The following is an 18,806-nucleotide window of genomic DNA, read 5'->3' on the forward strand; positions in this document are numbered from 1 at the left end:
CTTCTCCATTAAACTTAGAATTAAGAGCAAAAATAAAGATGGTATATTTTGTGCTTCTCTTTTTATTTTGCTAACTCTGATGAACTTTCCCTGATTCTTACTTGATTTTTCCTGAGTAAACACATGGGCAATTACCAGGATATACTTGATTAAATCCTGTAGTTATTTTTCTCTTATCCTCTTTCCCTCGTTTCCTTGACTACACCAAAAGCTTTTAAAGAGCAGAGATGATGTTTTCTACTTTTAAAAATGCCTCTTTCCACATCATATAATGGACAGTTTTTATTGAATGGATGATCATCAAAAAGCTCCAAATCAGACAACATGCAAGAGGAAAAATAAATGCAAAGAACTCTTAATCTATAAAATGGACAGTCCAACTAATGAACCTACAGAAGTTTTTAATACGGGAGAAAATTAATGTCCTGTTCAGAGCAAGGTGTGATACTCAACCTTCTAACTACACTTGAAAATCTATTCTACTCACTAGTCCCTCCATCAAGGACAATATATGTACCAAATTCATTTCTACTCATTGAATAGAATGGGTAAATGTTATTTTAAATAAAATACCCTTTCAGGCATTTTAGAAGACAAATATTTTAAAACATAGAATTAACACATGTTATGGCATTTCCCCCCTTTTTATACTACTTCAAACATTGTACATATGACTCTTTGGAGTCGTGTAGTTCCCCCCAAAAAAAGGGGGGTATTATACATTCTTGCTCTAGTTCAAAATACTTAACCCCAAATTGTGAGTTTTTAAAAAATATTTTGATAATTTCATTTTGATACGATTGGTTTTCTTTTGTAATTTGTGCATCTTATTTTATGTATTTAAAATCATTATTTCTAGAAAGGGTCCATGAAGTTCACCAGACTGCCAACGGGGTTCATGACACAAAATAAGATAAGTGTTTCCCTTTCATCTTCATGTGTTTCTAAGTAAAGAAGATGTTATATTTCCTCTTATATTCTCGTTTCTCTTCCTATGATCCCTTGTTTTTTTCTTAGTAGATGGTCAAAGTGACTTCACCATCCCTATGCTTTTGTCTAAGTGAGAAAATCTAAGGAACCTATTGATTGCATGTAGGAAAAGGGCACCACTATCTTCTGCATGAAGCTTTTCTGGAGACCCTGACTGCTCATGTCTTCCCCACTAAGTTACCTTGAATTTCAATCCTTTTGCATATGTTTATATGTCTATTCACTTCATATTTCTACTATATAAATTTGTATCCTTATTATCTCCCTCATTAGAATGTAATATCATTTTAAATCGGGATGGTTCCATTTTTGTTGTATCTATACATCCCTATCTAGCGTCTGGCATACTGTAGGCTGATATTCTTCAGATGATCTTGCAGTGCATTAATCTTTATAAGTGTTATTCTGAATTATCAAAAATTCTGAATTACAAAACATTTTTAAAAGGAAATAAATGATTACCTTTGAAAATATATAGTAACTGAAATAAGTCGAACAAAATTTGCTTGAAATTGCTACTAGGACCAAAGTAGGACTTAAGAGAGTTTAACAATCTCAAATAAAAGGCAACTTCTAAAATAGTAGAAACTAGTTTTTGTTAAGTGATTAAACATTCTTACACATCTTATTTACGTAGTGAATTTGCCTAACAAATCCTTGCCATCCCACAAAATTTAGTGTATTTCAGTTGTTAAATTCCACTATCATCATCACCACCACCACAAATTTTATGTAGTTTTTACTATATGTCAAGCATTGTGCTGTTTTAGCACCATTATCTCATTTTATCCGTATAACCCTAGATGTTAGGAACTATTATCATCATATCCATTTTACAGATGGAAAAACTAAGGCAAATGAGGTAGAGACAGAAGATTCTCTGAAAATAAAACTCATTTTTTTTAAAAAGGCTTTTATGATATCTCTTATCAAGAGTTGTATGAGACTTCAAAAGCAGCCTCATTTATAGATGAGAAAATTAAGTCCCAGGAACTTAGTAAGTTAATAAGAGCAAGAGGCAGGATTTTGAACCCTGACTCCAGAACCAGTGTTTCCCCCACCCCAATAATATGCTGCTTATAAAATTTCTGACCTAAATTTGGAGCAAACCAAAGAGAAAAGAGATTTGTACTTTTTCAGTTATATTTAACTTTATGAAATACTTTTGTAACTATATTTGGGGTATTTAATAATATGTTTAATAAATCCATATTTTTATATTTCTAATTTATTTGTATTTTCCACAGCTTACTGTTTTGCCGTATCTTATGCTTTCCAGATACTGCTTGCTCCTAAGCTATGAAAAGTATATTAATAAGAATCCATATACTTTCCCAAATAGACTTTTAAAAATGACATTAAATTTATAAAACTCCTCTTGTATGTGGGTAGTCAGGAATCTAAATTGTGGTGAAATCAGTATGTAGTCAAAGTTTCCTAAACCTACTTTTTATTAGGGATGCAAAAGTGGTATAATAATCTTATAAAATTTTCATTCTTGTCTAGGGAAATATCTAATTGTAATTCATGGTCTATAGTCTTCTAAAGATTCTAGACTTAACTCAGTCAGGGTTTGACTGGGAGCTGATCCCAAGAGGATAAATTTATCTTTTTCAAGATATATAGCAAAATGTAGGGTTTTTTCCATATGTGTGTAACGGGGACACCCAGCTCCATTTTGTAAAAGCATTTGTGGTACCAAATGTATGTCAGGCATAGGACAGCCTTTATTTCACAACGTATAAGTCAAAAAACTCAGGATTCTATTGAGAGATATGATAGGATAGATACATAAAGCTTAGAGAAAGATAAGATGTTGCCTTAAAAAACATCAAAACAATTCTCCTATAAGGAAAAAGATGAATGAATTGCTGATTTTTTTTCTAGAGAAGAAATAAGGAATATCATGATAATTTTAGACAGCATATACAGGCCAATTAATAATATACACTTGTTCCTTATTCCACCAGAGGATATCACGAGAAGTAAAAGATTGAAACTACAATAAATGGAATTCAGCATAGACATCATGAGAATTTCCTCTAAGTTCTTTGGAATGCAGTACACTGAGACATTAGAATATATTACCATTAATAAGAAAACTCTCACTGGAAACATTTAAGAAAACAAAAAGTAGGAAAGATAATTTGAATATATTCCTACTTTGTGGTAGAGGAAATGAAAAAAGAATTAAAGAAAGGAAGGTATGAATGAATGAATAATCATTTATTAAGCACCTACTATTATTCTGGTACCCATCCTCTATTACATATTTCCATTTGGTCCTGCATATATTCTGTTTGTATATAGTTGTTTGCAAGTTGTCTCACCAACCACAGTGTGAGTTCACTATGATCAGGGACTGACTATTTTTTTGTTTTTCCTTTTCTTTGCATCCCAGTGTTTAATATTGTGCACAGCACAGAGAAAACATTTAATACATTCTTATTGATTACCTGTACAACAATTGGTTTTTAATAGTTAGCATGTAAAAATGAGTCATTCCCCTTAAAAAGGGCTTTTGTTCTAATGGAGGATATAATGGCACTGGTAGAATTGAATCAAGGGAAAACATCTTTCATTTGGGCAGTTCCAGCATTAGTGGGTGAAGTTGATACCTTTTCTAATAGCAATGGCAGTAAGTATTTGAGCAAAAGCAAGAGGTTGAAAGTGGATAATAGGAATACTTCTGGGTGGAGAGCAAAAAGCAAGATGACTGTATGGGTCCTATTTTCCTGGCAGCTTCTTGAATGGGATGTTAAACATTGTTTAGGGTTGAGTACCAAAGTATTTTAGGTGAGTTTTCAATTACTCATCATTCAGGATATTTCAGTTTCAGGTAGTTCCAAAGATGAGTTGATTAACTGGCTGAAGTTCAGGGTAGGAGTCATAATCTCTAGAGATCTGTCTATGGAAGGCTCTAGGTAAAGAAAAGCATGGGTGGGTGGGAGTAATATCAGAGTAGTGACAAGGTAACTAGGTAGGTCCTGGTTTTCTGGTGGATAAACCAAAAAAAAAAATCTCTTCCAAAACAAGTGCGTGTGTGTGTGTGTGTGTGTGTGTGTGTGTGAGATACTCACATGGACTATAGCTTTACACAGCTAAGCAAAAAAAGCTTTCCTTTTTTTTACAGGATTAAGCTAGAAAAGATATACAGAATTGGGCATGGAGACCCTGAAAAGTTAAATGTGATATAATCCAACCTAACTGAGTAAACATCTCAACATCAGAAAAAGATCTCAATATTCAAGCATTAATTCTTGACTGAAAAGTCCACTTGGAATTATACCCCATGTTTTTTAATTGGTTGTAAATTGCAGGGAGAAGAAAAGGAAATTAAAACAAAAACAACAACTCTGAAATGATCCTATTATTTTATTAATAATTATACATTATATATTATTATTATATTATAATTATATATTATAATATATATTAGCTAATATATATTATAATTATATATTAATAATTATTTCATTATAGAAAATAGAAGTTTTTCTACATGGTATTTCTTTGACATCTTCTTGGCAAATTATATACCTTTTCCCTAAATCAAGTGTGTTTCTATAATAGGAAAGAAAAAGGTTTTAAATATTAATTTGGTTTTATAAGAAAAGATTTTTTGGGAGGTATCATAATAGGAGATACAAAGGGAACTACACATAATGTAAGAACAAAAATATCAATATTAATATAATAGATATCACTAAAGATATCTATCTATTCATCAAAAGATAAAATCTATTTTTATTTCATTTTTCAAATTTTAATTTGTTTTGAATTTAAATAGAAATGACAAAAAAATCCACATACATAGAACAACATAGAGTATTCAATATAAAACCATGAATTTCATATTTACTTTTTTTGTTGGAATAAAAACTTTGCAATATATACTACACATAATTTTCAGTTATCCTGGTTTTCTGTGCTTCCAAATCTTATGTTCTCTACTATGCATTTTTTCTCCCTCCCTCTGCCCATCCTAGAGAAGGCTACCATTAGACACAATAATGTGTGTGTATATGAATCTTCTATTTATCAATTCTTTCTCTAGATATGGACAACACCTTCTTTTGTAGGTCTTCTGTAGTCGATTTGAGTATAAATAACACTTTTAGGACAGTGGTTTAAACTTGTTAGAACAATATTGCTGTTACTGTATACAATGTTCTCTAGTTCTCAATAAAATCTATTTTTAAAAAGGTTCTTCTACTTTTAATAATGGGTTGAAGAATATGAAGAATATATGAAGAAAATGATTTGCAAAATGTAGGTTCTTTTGTAATGTAACTCCAACTTATCTTCATATAATAAATTTGCATCATTCACTTTCTTTCACTCTACTATAGAATTACAAATCTAGATCTTGCTCCCATTTTATAGAAGAGAAAACTGAAGATTGATTTTTCCCAAGGCCACGCAGGCAGTAAGAAGTATTGGAGAGATCTGAATCTTGGTCCTTGACTACAGAAGCTGAGCCTTTCTATTATATCATGCTGTCTCTAGCCTAACTGGATTACTAGCTGCCCCTTGACTGTACTAGCTCCCAGAATTCCATCTCCTCTGTGCATCTGCACAGATTGTAACTCAAGCCTGAAATGCTTTTTGCTGCCTTATCTTCACCTTGCAGAATCTGTCTCTCTAAGGCTTAGCTCTGGTGCTATTTTCTCTACCATATTTTTCCTAATCACCACAGTTGCTTGTGTCTACCATTTTTTTCCAACAGCATTGTGCTTTCTGATTGATGTTTTATCTTCTAGTACCATACAAACTCTGTGGATATCTTCATCTCCTAGCATAGTACTCTGAACAAAGTTGGCACCTAATAAATATTTGTTAAATTGAATAGAACTTTTCAGAATGCAGGTTTTGAAGTTGTTTTTTTTCACATGGACAAACTGACTGAAATAAATTTCTGGAAGCTGAATTAATCTTTTCCCCAAACTAAATAATGTATGTAAAATATGTAGAAGCCTGTTTTGCTTAGATTTGGCTAGGACCTATAGATATATAGGAAAACATAAAAGAATAGTATTAGTTAAAAGTCAGAGAAGAAGTTTCTTGAAATGGAAAATGATGGAGTCTTGATAAATTACAGATGATGTTCATTTGAGTAAGGGAAAGAATTGGGGTGTTGAGAGGATTAAAGGTGGCTGGGTCGCAACTTTTAAGTTGGGAATGGGAGTTTCCAGGAGCACAGAAGCTGCTTGCTCCATCACAATTAGTATTGCCAGAGTTATCTCTACCAAAGGACATTCAACCCTCTCCTTCTGAGGCCCTGTGAGATTCTACCATTGGAAAGAGTCTTTTTTTCTTCTACTCCTCCTTCCTAGCAGAATACCTTGATGTGTATATATATATATATATATATATATATATATATATATACATCTTTTATCTCCAATAAATGTTGCTGTTTTCTATGATTTTCTTTCTTTCCAACACTATATTTACCAGGTGTGCACCCTACTGTCCGTTCTAATACAAATGAAAAAAATGCAGTGTATGATACCATAGTAATTAGTAAATTTTGTTATGAAAAATTCACCTAGACTTAAGATATTTTTGCTCCAATTTGTTTCTTTTCCCTAACATAATATCAATTTGATTATTTAAATGTTATCCAGTTTGTGGATTATACAGGACTTTTTCCCCCTTCTGGCTGGTTTTGAGAACAGGGTAATCTAGATCTACAAACATTCATATTTGTAATTATGAAAGATTATGGGTGAAAAGGAAAGAGAGAAAGAAATATTGCCATTTTAGACTAATGTAAAGTTTTTGTGTTATTCTTCTTTTCTGATGGCAGTCAAAAAGCATTCATTTAGCACTTATTATGTGCCAGACTGTGCCAAATGCTGAGGACACATAAATGATACAGTTCCTTCCCTCAAGGAGTTCATATTCTAGTGTCTCATTAACACAGATAGGTAAACTGTCCTAAAGACAGTACTGTTAAGGAAAGAAGGTATTTAAAAACCTACATGTCAGAAGTTGTTACTGCTGGGGAATGTTTATTCTCAAGTTTGATCTGTGTAAATGTGTAAAAGTTCCAGATGTTGGTGTGACATTTTTAAAAATTAAAAACCTTTAAGAAATGTAAAATTTGTGTCCTATAAAGAAGTGCCTCTCTTCTAGTCAAAAGGTTAATTCTTCCAAAAGATGAGTCTCCTTTCTGAGGAATATGCTGGGGAAGAGAATTTATTAAATACGGTGCAATCTCATTAAGTATGCATGGTAAACAGTCTCATTAAGAATGTTGTATGAAGATACATTACTGTTTAAACAAGGTCAAAGGGGTGAATAAGGCAAGAGAAAGAGGCAGTGAACTGGAAAATATATTACCTAGCTTATTTTTACTGTGCCTTTCATGTTCAATCAGTCAGCTTAACAGGGTTAGCTTGTTTAGAACTCACCAGACACCAAGAAAAGGCCTTGACTTGAAAGTATGCAGTAAAGGAAAACTACTTGTGAGTGGCAAATCAATACAGAAGTGACCTTTTTAAAATAAATACAATATATGAAAATATTGACTTATGTCACAGACAAATTAGGGTGTTTCATCTTTAAAAGATAATATTTATAAACAAGTTACCATAAAATTACTCTATGTAGTGAATTTTTTCATATAATGTATTTTTAAAATTAATATTTTTCAGTTAAATATGACTCAATCCAAAAGAACCAAAATAACAAAAAACAGAAAAAAAGAAAAGGAAAACCTGATAACAAAAAAGTATAATCAAGCAAAAACCAAGGAGTATAGTAAATAGAGAGAATCAAGCAAAACTTCTCCACTAGCCATGTCCAAAAATTTGCTTCATTATATCTTGAGTACATCACCTCTCCATCAGGATATAGGTATATATTTCAACTGTCAGTCTTTTGATATTGTTCTTTTTCACTGCATTAATCAGAATTCTCATATCCTAGTATATTGTAAATATAAAGTATAATGACTGTCATTTCATTTATTCACACCCTTTCAATAACATTCCTATGTCTTCCTTCTTTTCCCAATCTATTTAATTCTCTAGGCAGTGTGTTCCCTTCATGCCTGGATTCCTGGATTCCCTGACCAATGGCCTGAATACACTGGCTTTATGTTAGGATGATTTTTTTTTTCAGACTTAAATCTTGGGGATAAACAAAGGATCAATATTAATTATTGGAAAAGAAAAATGAAAGGGCACTGGTGAAGCAAAGCTTTGGCAAATCTATTTTGCTGTAGCTCTTTTCTTTACAATATTTTATATAATATCAGAGTTAGAAAATATCTCAGGGCCATCTTGTCTAATCCTTATCTGAACGAGAACCACCTCTATAAGATCTCTGATAAATAGTCATTAAGTTTTCTGCTTGGGCCAACCAGTCCATTCTGCTTTATACAATATATTGTTGGGAAGCTTGTCTTTCCAACCACACTTAAATCTGCCTCTTTGCAGTTTCCCCTACTGTACCTCTTTTTGTTCTCTGTGGCCCAGCAGAAGGACTCTAATCTAAGTGACAACTTGTCAAATACTTGAAGATAGCTGCTTTTTCCTCCCAAGTCCAAGATAAAAATACCTAGATAAAAATACCTATTTTTACTGCTCAAGATATGATGTTGAGGCCTTCCACCATGGAAAGAGCTTTCTTCTGGTTATTGTTCAAACTTATCAATATCCTTCCTAAAAGAGTGATCATTTTTTTCTCATTTGCAATAGCTTTTTTCCCCATCTAAAATTGGTTTTTCTTCAAGTTCTGAAATAGTTCTGGAAGTTTAAATGAGCATGTTCAGGCTTACATTATAAGCACCTTTATTTTAATTTGAATCATCAAATGGATCCGTGATGTCCCTAATTTGGAAGTTTCTTCAAATACCAATCATGACAGACCCACGGTGACTTTACCTAGGTGTGATTCTTTCCATGGCTTTCCATAAGTTGACCATCGATAGTATACCCAATAAGTGGGATGTCTCCCTTGCTTTCTTCTGACATCCTGAGAATACCAATGGAGGCTACTGCCTATCCGCCATCATCCCTTGCTCTCACTGCATCATTTCTGCTCAAACAATTTTTAGATGGCAACTCTTCTTCAAAGCTATTGATTTGTCACGTGCTGCTACCTGATATCCATTCTTGTTCAACCACATTTTCTCTGATTGTTACTTGGATGACTCAGAAATAATATGATTTTTCAAAGAATAGTTCTTAATTCTTCAGAGACTATAGTGTCCTATGACTTATGCCATGCAATCAAAATGGCAGAACATTGGCACCAAAAAGATGGAAGAAATATAGTTATTCAAAGAATTTTGTGTAATCCAGCCAAAAAGCGGAAAAAAATGGATAAAGCATACTTATTGCTCCCAATATGTTACCTAGTTGGATAACCTCTTGAGTTTTGTCTACACACACACACACACCCCCCAAAAGTGCTGAATTAATAATGGACTCTAATAATTATATACAATATATTTTCTAAGTACTAATAAAGCTTAGGATCTATTTAGATTTTATAAGAATAATTTTTTTTCTCTTTTAAAACCTGACCAGCCAACATACTTTTCTAAATAATGAATTATTTAAAACTATTTAAAATTATTAAAAATCATTTTATGAATGGATTAAAATTAAGGGGAGAAGTTTAGGATTATTAAAATAATTTCTTTTTTCCCCCTGAAATTAATATAATATACTCTTCTACTACTCCTCTTTTATTCTGAGCTCAATTCACTGTCTCTTATGTACTGTCATAATACACACATATATGTATATAAAGGTGAATATATGTATACATATATCTTGCATATGCATGTACATATATGCATCAATAAACATTTACAAATATATATGCAAAAATCACACAAATATTCAACAAGGAAATATATTTGCATGTTAACATCAATATAAGAAAGAAATTTAATAAATTTCAAACAAATTTCAAATTTTTAAACAAAAAGTAATTTAACAAACAAATAACTTAATAGGATACAACTGTTCAAAGAAAAAATTAAATAAGTTTGCAAAATTAGAAAATTATTAAAAGTTTGCAGCACCAATACACTTTAATAAACACAATTCCAACATTTTATTCTATTATTACAGGCTGAGAACTATTAATAACCAGCCATGCATACTAGTGAATCTGCCTCATCTTACCTTCTCTCTCCAACACAAATCCTATACGTGATCTCTTTAGGAAACAAATTAAAATTGTTTGGAAGTTCCCAGTATAACTTACTGGGGTCTAGAGGTCTCTGGAAACATTCCTAAGAAAGCACTTTTTTTTCCTCAGTTTGTTTCTCATTTATTTGCTTCCCTGGCATTTCTAGCTTAAAGTGAGCTAAAATAAAATTTTGTCTACTAATGTGGTACATTAGCTAGATGATCCCTGTGACCTCTTCTTATTGGGTATAGGGTAACTGCTAAAGAAATACACCCTAATTCCTTAAGTCAAAGAAGGCTGCCATTATAGCTGTCACAATAGGTCTAAAAATAAACAAAAAATGATTGAGCAGCAAATTTCATTTATAATTCTGGCTTCTACTTTTCATTTACTACTATAATTTGGGTTACTCAGAAAACAATCTAGCACCAAGTCCAAACAATTTCCAGGGAAGAACTTGACATTTCAAATTTCAATTTTCAAAATGTACTTAATGATTTTCTTCTTAAATTATATAAAAACATAAGTAGAAATATATCAATAGTCTAATTAAAACAATTATTTTTTCCTTTTAAAATAAAAATGCCTTTTAATTTTTAATTAATGCTTGTAATTTTGGCTCTTCCATTTTGCCTTATAAAATTGAAGTGCAGGTACCTATTGCATACCATCCAAAAGTCTCTCTGTATCTGCTGTGAGTTATGTGTTTGACACTTCTTATCTAAATGAGTGGGATAAAATATGTTTTTTATAATTAATTGATGATTGACAGGGCCATCTCTGAAATTATTGCTAAGGAACTCAGAATCTACATTAATAGCAGTAATGTGGACACATAAAAACAACAACACTGAAGTCATAATTAAAGGTCACACCATAACCAAAAGTTTGACCACTATTTTTAAAACAAAGAAAAAAATGCCCTCTCATCTATACTTCGCTCCTTATGTTTTAAAAGCAGGTATCCTTTTATTGAAGGCAAACAATGCTAGATGATCATCATTACTATAATATTCTTATGTAAAAATTACTGCATGAATGGACACTGTCTCTAAACAACAGAGCTAATTGATGGCATTTTTGATAAAGTGAATTCCATCCTGGAGTAATGGATGCCTACAAACAACACGTAAGAAATACGATGATTCAATGCCAATTGTGCATTATTCTCTCTTTGATGGAGCCAGTTTTACTGTGTTTTTCAAGCTGCTAGACCATATTGTTCTATGTTACATACTACATAAAACATTTTTTACTTGCCAACTCTTTTGACTGAGGAGAAAGCTTGCCCCTTAGAGAATCTCAGTTATTAATATGATTCTTTAATCCACAAAACTAGCCATACAAATCCTGTAAGGGAACATACTCCATTCATGATGTGACTGGGCCAGAGAAACAATACCATCAGGATGTACTTTATTCTATTTATATATTTCAGTGTTATAATTATATGTAGACATCATCTATCTTTAGAGTAAACTCTGGTTAAATGCCATAAATATGATGCTGATGGTAAAGTCTATGTTTCAGACTATTAAAGAAGAATATGATAGTATTATAGCGTAAACCAGGATTGTAGGGGTTGGAACCTTAGAGAACATCTGCTCAAATCTCATTTTACAAAGGAGGGAATGGCCATCTACAGAAGTTAAGTGACAAGAGCTAACTGTTTATTTAGCAGGATAATCGGGCTTACATGTGTGTGTGACATCTAAATAGCAGCTAGATGCAGAGTGCCAAATCTGGAATCAGGAAGATTCATATTCTTGGGTTCAATCTGACCTTAGACACTTTGTGTGATGCTCACTTAACCCTGTTTGCCACCGTTTCTTAGTCTGTAAAATGAGCTGGAAAGGGAAAGAGAAAACCACTCCACTCTCTTTGCCAAGAAAACAAGTCAAACACAGCACTTATTTAACTTTCTTTCTGTACTGACAGACTGACCAAAATAAAGAATGGCTTTGGGAAAGGGACCTAACAATTGCTAAATGAAAATTCATAACCACCGAATCATTAAAATTCACATCTAAAATAACTACTATTAAGACACAACCTTAGGTATCAAAGTATCATCTATTGAATATATTCTGATAAAACCTAAGTAAAATTATAACATGATTTTTAAAGTACAGCTAATAATAAATGATTACTAAAAATTATTGCCCAATTTCAGACTACTGTCATTTTAGAAAAGATACTAGAGTTTGGATTTAGCATAGCGGAGTATTTAGGAGGTGGTTTTGAGGTAACTTATATTTGTATATAAATCTTACCTCCAACATATACCGGCTGGCTTTGTGATATAGTGACCAGAGCTCTATGAAACTCTCTAAGTCAAAGATAACATTGGTAGACATTTCCTTAGCTGGTGATTCTCTGCTCCAGTCCTTATTATATAACTTTTATTTTTAATTTATCCCTCTCTATAGAAGTTATTAAAGCTAAATGCATTGAAAACTAGATGTAAGGGATGTATGAATTAGTCTTGAGATAACTTAGTGAGATAGCAAAAAAAGAAATGAATAAAAAGCTAAAGTAGAGAGTACACAAAAACAAATAAAACAAGTAACCTAGAATTTCAGAAGGGCAGAGATAGAGAACCTGAAGGTAGAAAGTTTCTTTTTAAGGATTTAACAAAATGAATAAAGATGAATTAAAAAATAGTATATGATAAAGAAAATCTTTGTTATTGATGGTGGTTGGTGATCATAGGAATAGGTGAAAAATCATGAATATGTTTTCAAAATAAAGAACAAAAATCACAAAGGAATATTAAGGACTACTGAAATTTGTTTTAAATTCTGAAACTTAGTCGCAATATAGAAAAGTAGCTTCTATGAAGAATTCCATGTTCTCAGAGCTCAGGGTATTAAATCAGAGCCTGTTAAGAGTCCCATCTACAACATTACAGAACTTGGTGATCTAATCTTTCTTTGAAGACTTTCAGTGAGAAATAACTCACTACCTTCCTGAATTGGCCAGTTTCACTTTTGGCTAACTTCAATTGTTAGGAAGTTTTTGCTTACATAAAACCCAAATTGTCCTCTTTTCAAAGTCTAACTTTTATTTTCAGTTCTGTTCTTCAGATACAAGCATAAGACTAATTTCTAATATTGGGTTAAGATGAAATTCAATAGCAAAAAATCTAAAGCTTTACACTTATAAGCCATCTGGGCTAAGAACTTAGTGCAAATGGGGAGGTATGCTCTGTACTCCCACAATATCAATTAAATTCTTTGCAAGCAAGGAAGTTGTGGTACAGACATGGGACAATTGGAGTTAATGTTCCTTGGTAGACTGATCTAGGACTCAGCTGATGGCCTAGAGGCAAGTAGATTTTTTTTAAAATTATTTTTAGAGACTGTCAGCGAGTTCTTAAGATGCAAGGAATCTCTTTACTGACTGCTGTTTAAAATGTCTTTGCTGATAGTTTAAAAAAATTTATCCTCTGGACTGTTTTTAAACAATTTTGAGAATTTCTACTTGTAGGTATTTGATTATGATTTTAGTGAGAGGATTATTTGTTTAAACCTGCTGTTTCTGAGTGATCCATTGGGCTAAATGAGGGAGAGCAACTTTGACAGGTTGGTTTATGAAAATGAATTGCAGAGGTACAGAAAAGGAGAGCCATACCTCAGAGAGAATTATCTGAAAGATAGCTGGAAACTTTAGTGTACTACCTAAAACCTGAGTCAACTTTGGAATATGGAGGATAGAAAGTTAATATAATCAACTCTAGGTATATTATTAAGAGGATCATAATGTAGTCAATAATCAAAATAGCTTGCTCTTAGAACTATTCCATCAAGAATGTTTTTTTAGCAGCAGAATGAATAATGATCAAGAAATCCAAGGAAAACTACAGCAAATACCTTTTTTCAACTGTATTTTATTTTTCCAAATACAGGTAAAGATAATTTTCAACATTCTTCTTTGTAAGACTTTGCATTCTAGATCTGCCTCTTTCCCTAACTCCACTCAAGACAGCAAATAATCTGATAAAGGTTAACTATGTATGATCCTTTTAAACATACTTCTATATTTGTCATGTTGTATGGTAAAAGACCAAAACATGGGGAAACAACCACAAGAAAGAAAAACAAAGAGACAAAGGTGAAAATATGATGCTTTAATCCACATTTAGTCTCCATAGTTCTACATCCTAAGTCTATTAGAAAGCAAATGCATGCTTTAAAATTCAGTTTCATGCAAAAATTACAGAAGCCTGTAGATACCAGGAAAGGGGCCAGAGAGAAAATCTTGGATCCAGGCTTCAGAACATACAAGCCTTGCAGAAACAGTAGAATCAAGGTACACTTATCATAAAGCTATATATCAGAGCTTTGGAATAGAGACAAGCCAAAGATGCCTGAAACTAGATGCTACATTGCTTTGATCTTGAATTGAAGATTAGTAACCTTCAGGGCTCACACCAAGATGGTGATAATAAACCTCAATGCATAAGCATCGGCTGGAGTCATTCTAGAGGTTCCAAAGGGGACCAAAAAAATAAACCCACCAGTCTTCTCAAAAGAACATATAGTCTAGCCTTGACAAAGGGTTCCAATTCAAGATGAAAAAAATGAATACAAGAAAAACTTCACATTATTTAAATTCATGATCAAAAATTCATGAAAATAATACCACAAATGATATAGCTTCAAAGAACAAGGTAAGAGTTTTACAATATGTTTGAAATTAGAGGTCTAGAAATAAAGCTTGGGAAAGAAAATGGAACCACCATAAGAAAGACTTGGAAAAAGAGTAAATAACTTAATACAGGGCATGCAAAACCTTACTTACATGCAAACAGATTTTTGGAATATTAAATGGGATTAAGGAGAGAGAAATGATTCTCTGATGCACCAAGAGATACTAGATTAATTCAAATGCTAAAAATGAATTATATATAAGGTATGCCTACAATTAGTAGTTGATTTAGAAAACAGATTTGGAGAGATAATCTCTAATCTGAGACAATGCTAGCTTCTGTCTTTGAAGGAAAAAAAATGAAACTTGTATGAATTATTAGAACTAAAGGGCAAAGTAAGAATAGAATCTACAAGTCTGAAAGTAACTCTAAAAAAACTGACAGGAGTGTCAAACTCAAACTCTAGAGCTTCCTAATCAAATAAAAACAATTAACCAGGGGAAAAAAGTTAAAGTTTCAAGAAGAATCAGGATCATACAAGATTTAGATTCAATTACTATAAAAGAAAGGATAGCTTGGAATAGATTACAACTAGCCATTTCTCACCTGACAAAAGTGAGGATAATTTTATTAGGGGTGGGGATGTGGGGGAAGTAACAAAGATTAAATAAAATAGATGATTTATAAATATTCCTAGTGAAGACACCAGAGCTGAATAAATATGTTCCAAATATAAAAAGGAGTCAAAAGAAATCTATAAAGCTAAATACATTTGAGCAATTGGAAGAGTGTTTATGATGATAAAAGGAGAAAAGAAATGATCTTCCCCTCAGAATCCTCTTTTTGAGCATCATAAAGGAAAAAAAATTATTGCAAAGCTTGGGAAAGTGCCATTTTTATATTTTCAAGAGAAATAAGGGAAAGAAAAAGCAATATTTAAAGGAAGAAAAAAGAGAAGGGGAATTAAGATTACTATCTTACTACATAAATATGGAAGAAAGAGGTTAAGAGGGAAAAATAAATATGAATCATCTGAATTAGATAATTTATTTAAACCAAAGTTGAGCACACACATAGTATAGTATTAAATTAAACAGAGAAAAAGACAAAAGCAGGGAGAAGAGAGATGGGGATGACTAGAGCAGAAAGATTTAAGGAGGCATTAATCATAAGAAAAACACAAATTTTAGAGAACAGGGGGATTATAAAAGAAAACAAAATTAAAAGATGGAATAAAGGTAGATTACCTAAAATGTAGAAGAATGGGATTAAGAATGTTCCTTTTTAATGGTTCTGAACTACAGCTATACTTTCTCTAACTTTCCCTTGGATCAGAACACATAATTGAAAGACTATGAAAAATTTACTTCACCTTTCTGGGCCTCAGTATCCTCATCTATAATGTGAGTTCCCATTATATGTATCATTTCATATCATTACTTTCTTTCTGATGAAAGCACTTTTCAAAGCTTAATCAAAATAATTTTATATTATTTATGCATATGTTTTGAAAATAAAAAGCTTAAAAAAGAAAAAAATATATTTCTAAAGTTCTTACTTCTATTAAATTTCACCTTCATCATATTTTTTGTATAATCCAACCTTATGCAGTCTTTATCACAGAAGGGGTTATCTATAAATATTGAGTGGAGTAGACAAATATGAAGTTATTTTTTTTAAGTTATTTTTACTTTGAAATTCTTTATATTTTGAGTTTTTATATATATAAACTCAATAGAAGAATAGCAATGAATGACTATAAACTCCTTGAAGACATAGATTACATCTTTATCTTTGATACTTTGTGTCCCTAAGACATTTGGAACATTTAAAATATTTTATTAGTTGTAACGGATCACAATAAAAACCGCAATGCTTTTCAGTTATATTTAAAGTCATTACTTATAATGACATTTAAAGCTGGTGAGTTTGGGGGATGATTCATGAGTGTCAAATAAAAACTAATTTCTAAGGACAAATTTATAAAGATGTGTAGGTTGGGAATGAAAATGTAGAATACATTAGCTTATAACAGCTTTCTAGGATACTCCTCCCCCATAAGGAACTATATACCACATGCTAATTAGTGGTTTCCTCTTAAAATCAAAATGAAACTTTTCTGGATAAGGAATTTGAATGAAAAATTACTAAATGCATAAGGATTATTTCCTCATTTGGTATTTCAGGAAAAGTAGTGAAAATGACACTGTGATTTGACCATTTCTATTTTTAATATCAAGCAGTCTGTGAACTTTCATCAATCCCAATAGAAACTGACTTCTGACAGTATTTTAAATGAATGTGCAACATGAAAAGAATTTTTAGCACTAACTCAAGAAATGATACAGATTCTGTCAGCAGCCAGTTTTCCACAAGGACCTGGGAGATGTTTCCACAATTTATCTTTCTGTATTTATTCATTCTCACATTGTGCAGTGAAATCAAGTGTCTAATGGTTTATAATTGATGTTATTAAAAACGTTCTAATTCATATAAAGATGCAGTTATTGACTTTTTTTTTCCTCTCTTTTTTTTTTTTTTTTTTACTTTCTTAGTGAAGAAGGAAGCTCTGGATCCATAACAGGTAGAGAAAGTAAATCACCATCAGCCCATTCTTTGGTACCCCACCTCCTCTTCCCATGCAGGTAACTCCTCCTCCTTAACTGGCTTTTCTGTTCCAATTAATTTAAACATATGAACAATCACTATTATTAAAATAGTGAAGAGTGATTTGACTGACTCTGGTGAGACTTTTTCAATTATACACAAATAGAAAAGATTATATTCTACTGTGTTTGCTGAAAGTACTCTATTTGGCATTCCTTCAAATGAGTTTGGTTTTTATTAGATTAGATTTTAAAAATCCAGAGATTAAATACTGCAATTTCTGAAATTTGAAAATTTTAGGGTTGGAAGAAACCACAGGATCATCTAGTTCAATTCAGAATGAAAACAGGAATCCCTTTGGAAACATCTCCTACAATTACATGGTTATTCAGTGTTTCTTTGAGCACCTTTAAAATACTTAATACTTAAGATATTCCCATTCTAATTTTTGTCAACTTTAACCAACCATAGAACAATATTGCAAATAACAAATATACTCAATATTTTTCATCTCTTTTTCATTAACAGTTTAAATTAATTCCAATAAAAATTCCTTTGGGGAATAAAAAAATGAAAGCCTTACACCTGGAATTTAGAACAATAAATACAAGATGCTAACTACCAACTGAAGATAATGAACATAAATACTGTGGTGCCAAACAAGCAATTAAACTTTAAAATCCAAAATCCTAAAATAAAAAAAATGAAAAGCCTAAAACAAGTATAAGTCTAGATTGATAGTGGTATTGCTCTAAAAATATCATTCCAATAAATGATTAAAGCAGAGATTTAATAGTTCAATCAATTTCACTGGCAAATAATAAAAAGATAGGAAATTATTCCTTTTTCTTAATTCTATAAACAATGAAGTGAATTAAAGGACACAACTGAATATTTTTGGGTTTTCCTTAAAATACTTGAGTAGTATCTGTTGGGGACTCATTCCCCCCTCCTCCCCACCCCCCCCAAAAGGAAGGCAAGGAGACTGGCCTGGATTACTTATGGAAAATGCAATGTTTTTTTTAATGACCACAAGTTTCTCTTAGAAACAAAGAAAACACTTTTTAATATTAATACTATTCACATGTGAGAGAATAGATACAATACTTGAAACACTATGGAATCCAAAGAACTGAAAATGAGCATCACTTATATGGTACAGGGTGAGTGTGAATATATTGTGATATATTACAATGAATTACAGACTTAAAGAGGAATAAAAATGTCATCAAAGAAATGTATGATGAGAAAACTGGTCTGGTAATGTTTTGAACCTGAGGAATACTGAGGATTCATAGTTCATGTACTTTGCCAACTTTCTCAGGCTGTCAAAAACAGGGGCTTTCTAATCTAATGTGCTAGGAAGATATAAAACTGATAGACCAAACCAGAAGAGAAATTG

General features: G+C 31.8%; 1 protein-coding gene across 6 annotated transcripts in view; it reads right to left on the reverse strand.

Moving 5' to 3' along the window:
• NR3C2 (nuclear receptor subfamily 3 group C member 2) overlaps positions 1–18,806 on the reverse strand; it is a 366,275-nt gene that overhangs the window by 73,018 nt on the left and 274,451 nt on the right. The window lies entirely within an intron of this gene.

The sequence above is a fragment of the Sminthopsis crassicaudata genome, chromosome 6, assembly GCF_048593235.1.
Source record: "Sminthopsis crassicaudata isolate SCR6 chromosome 6, ASM4859323v1, whole genome shotgun sequence".
NCBI lineage: Eukaryota > Metazoa > Chordata > Mammalia > Dasyuromorphia > Dasyuridae > Sminthopsis > Sminthopsis crassicaudata.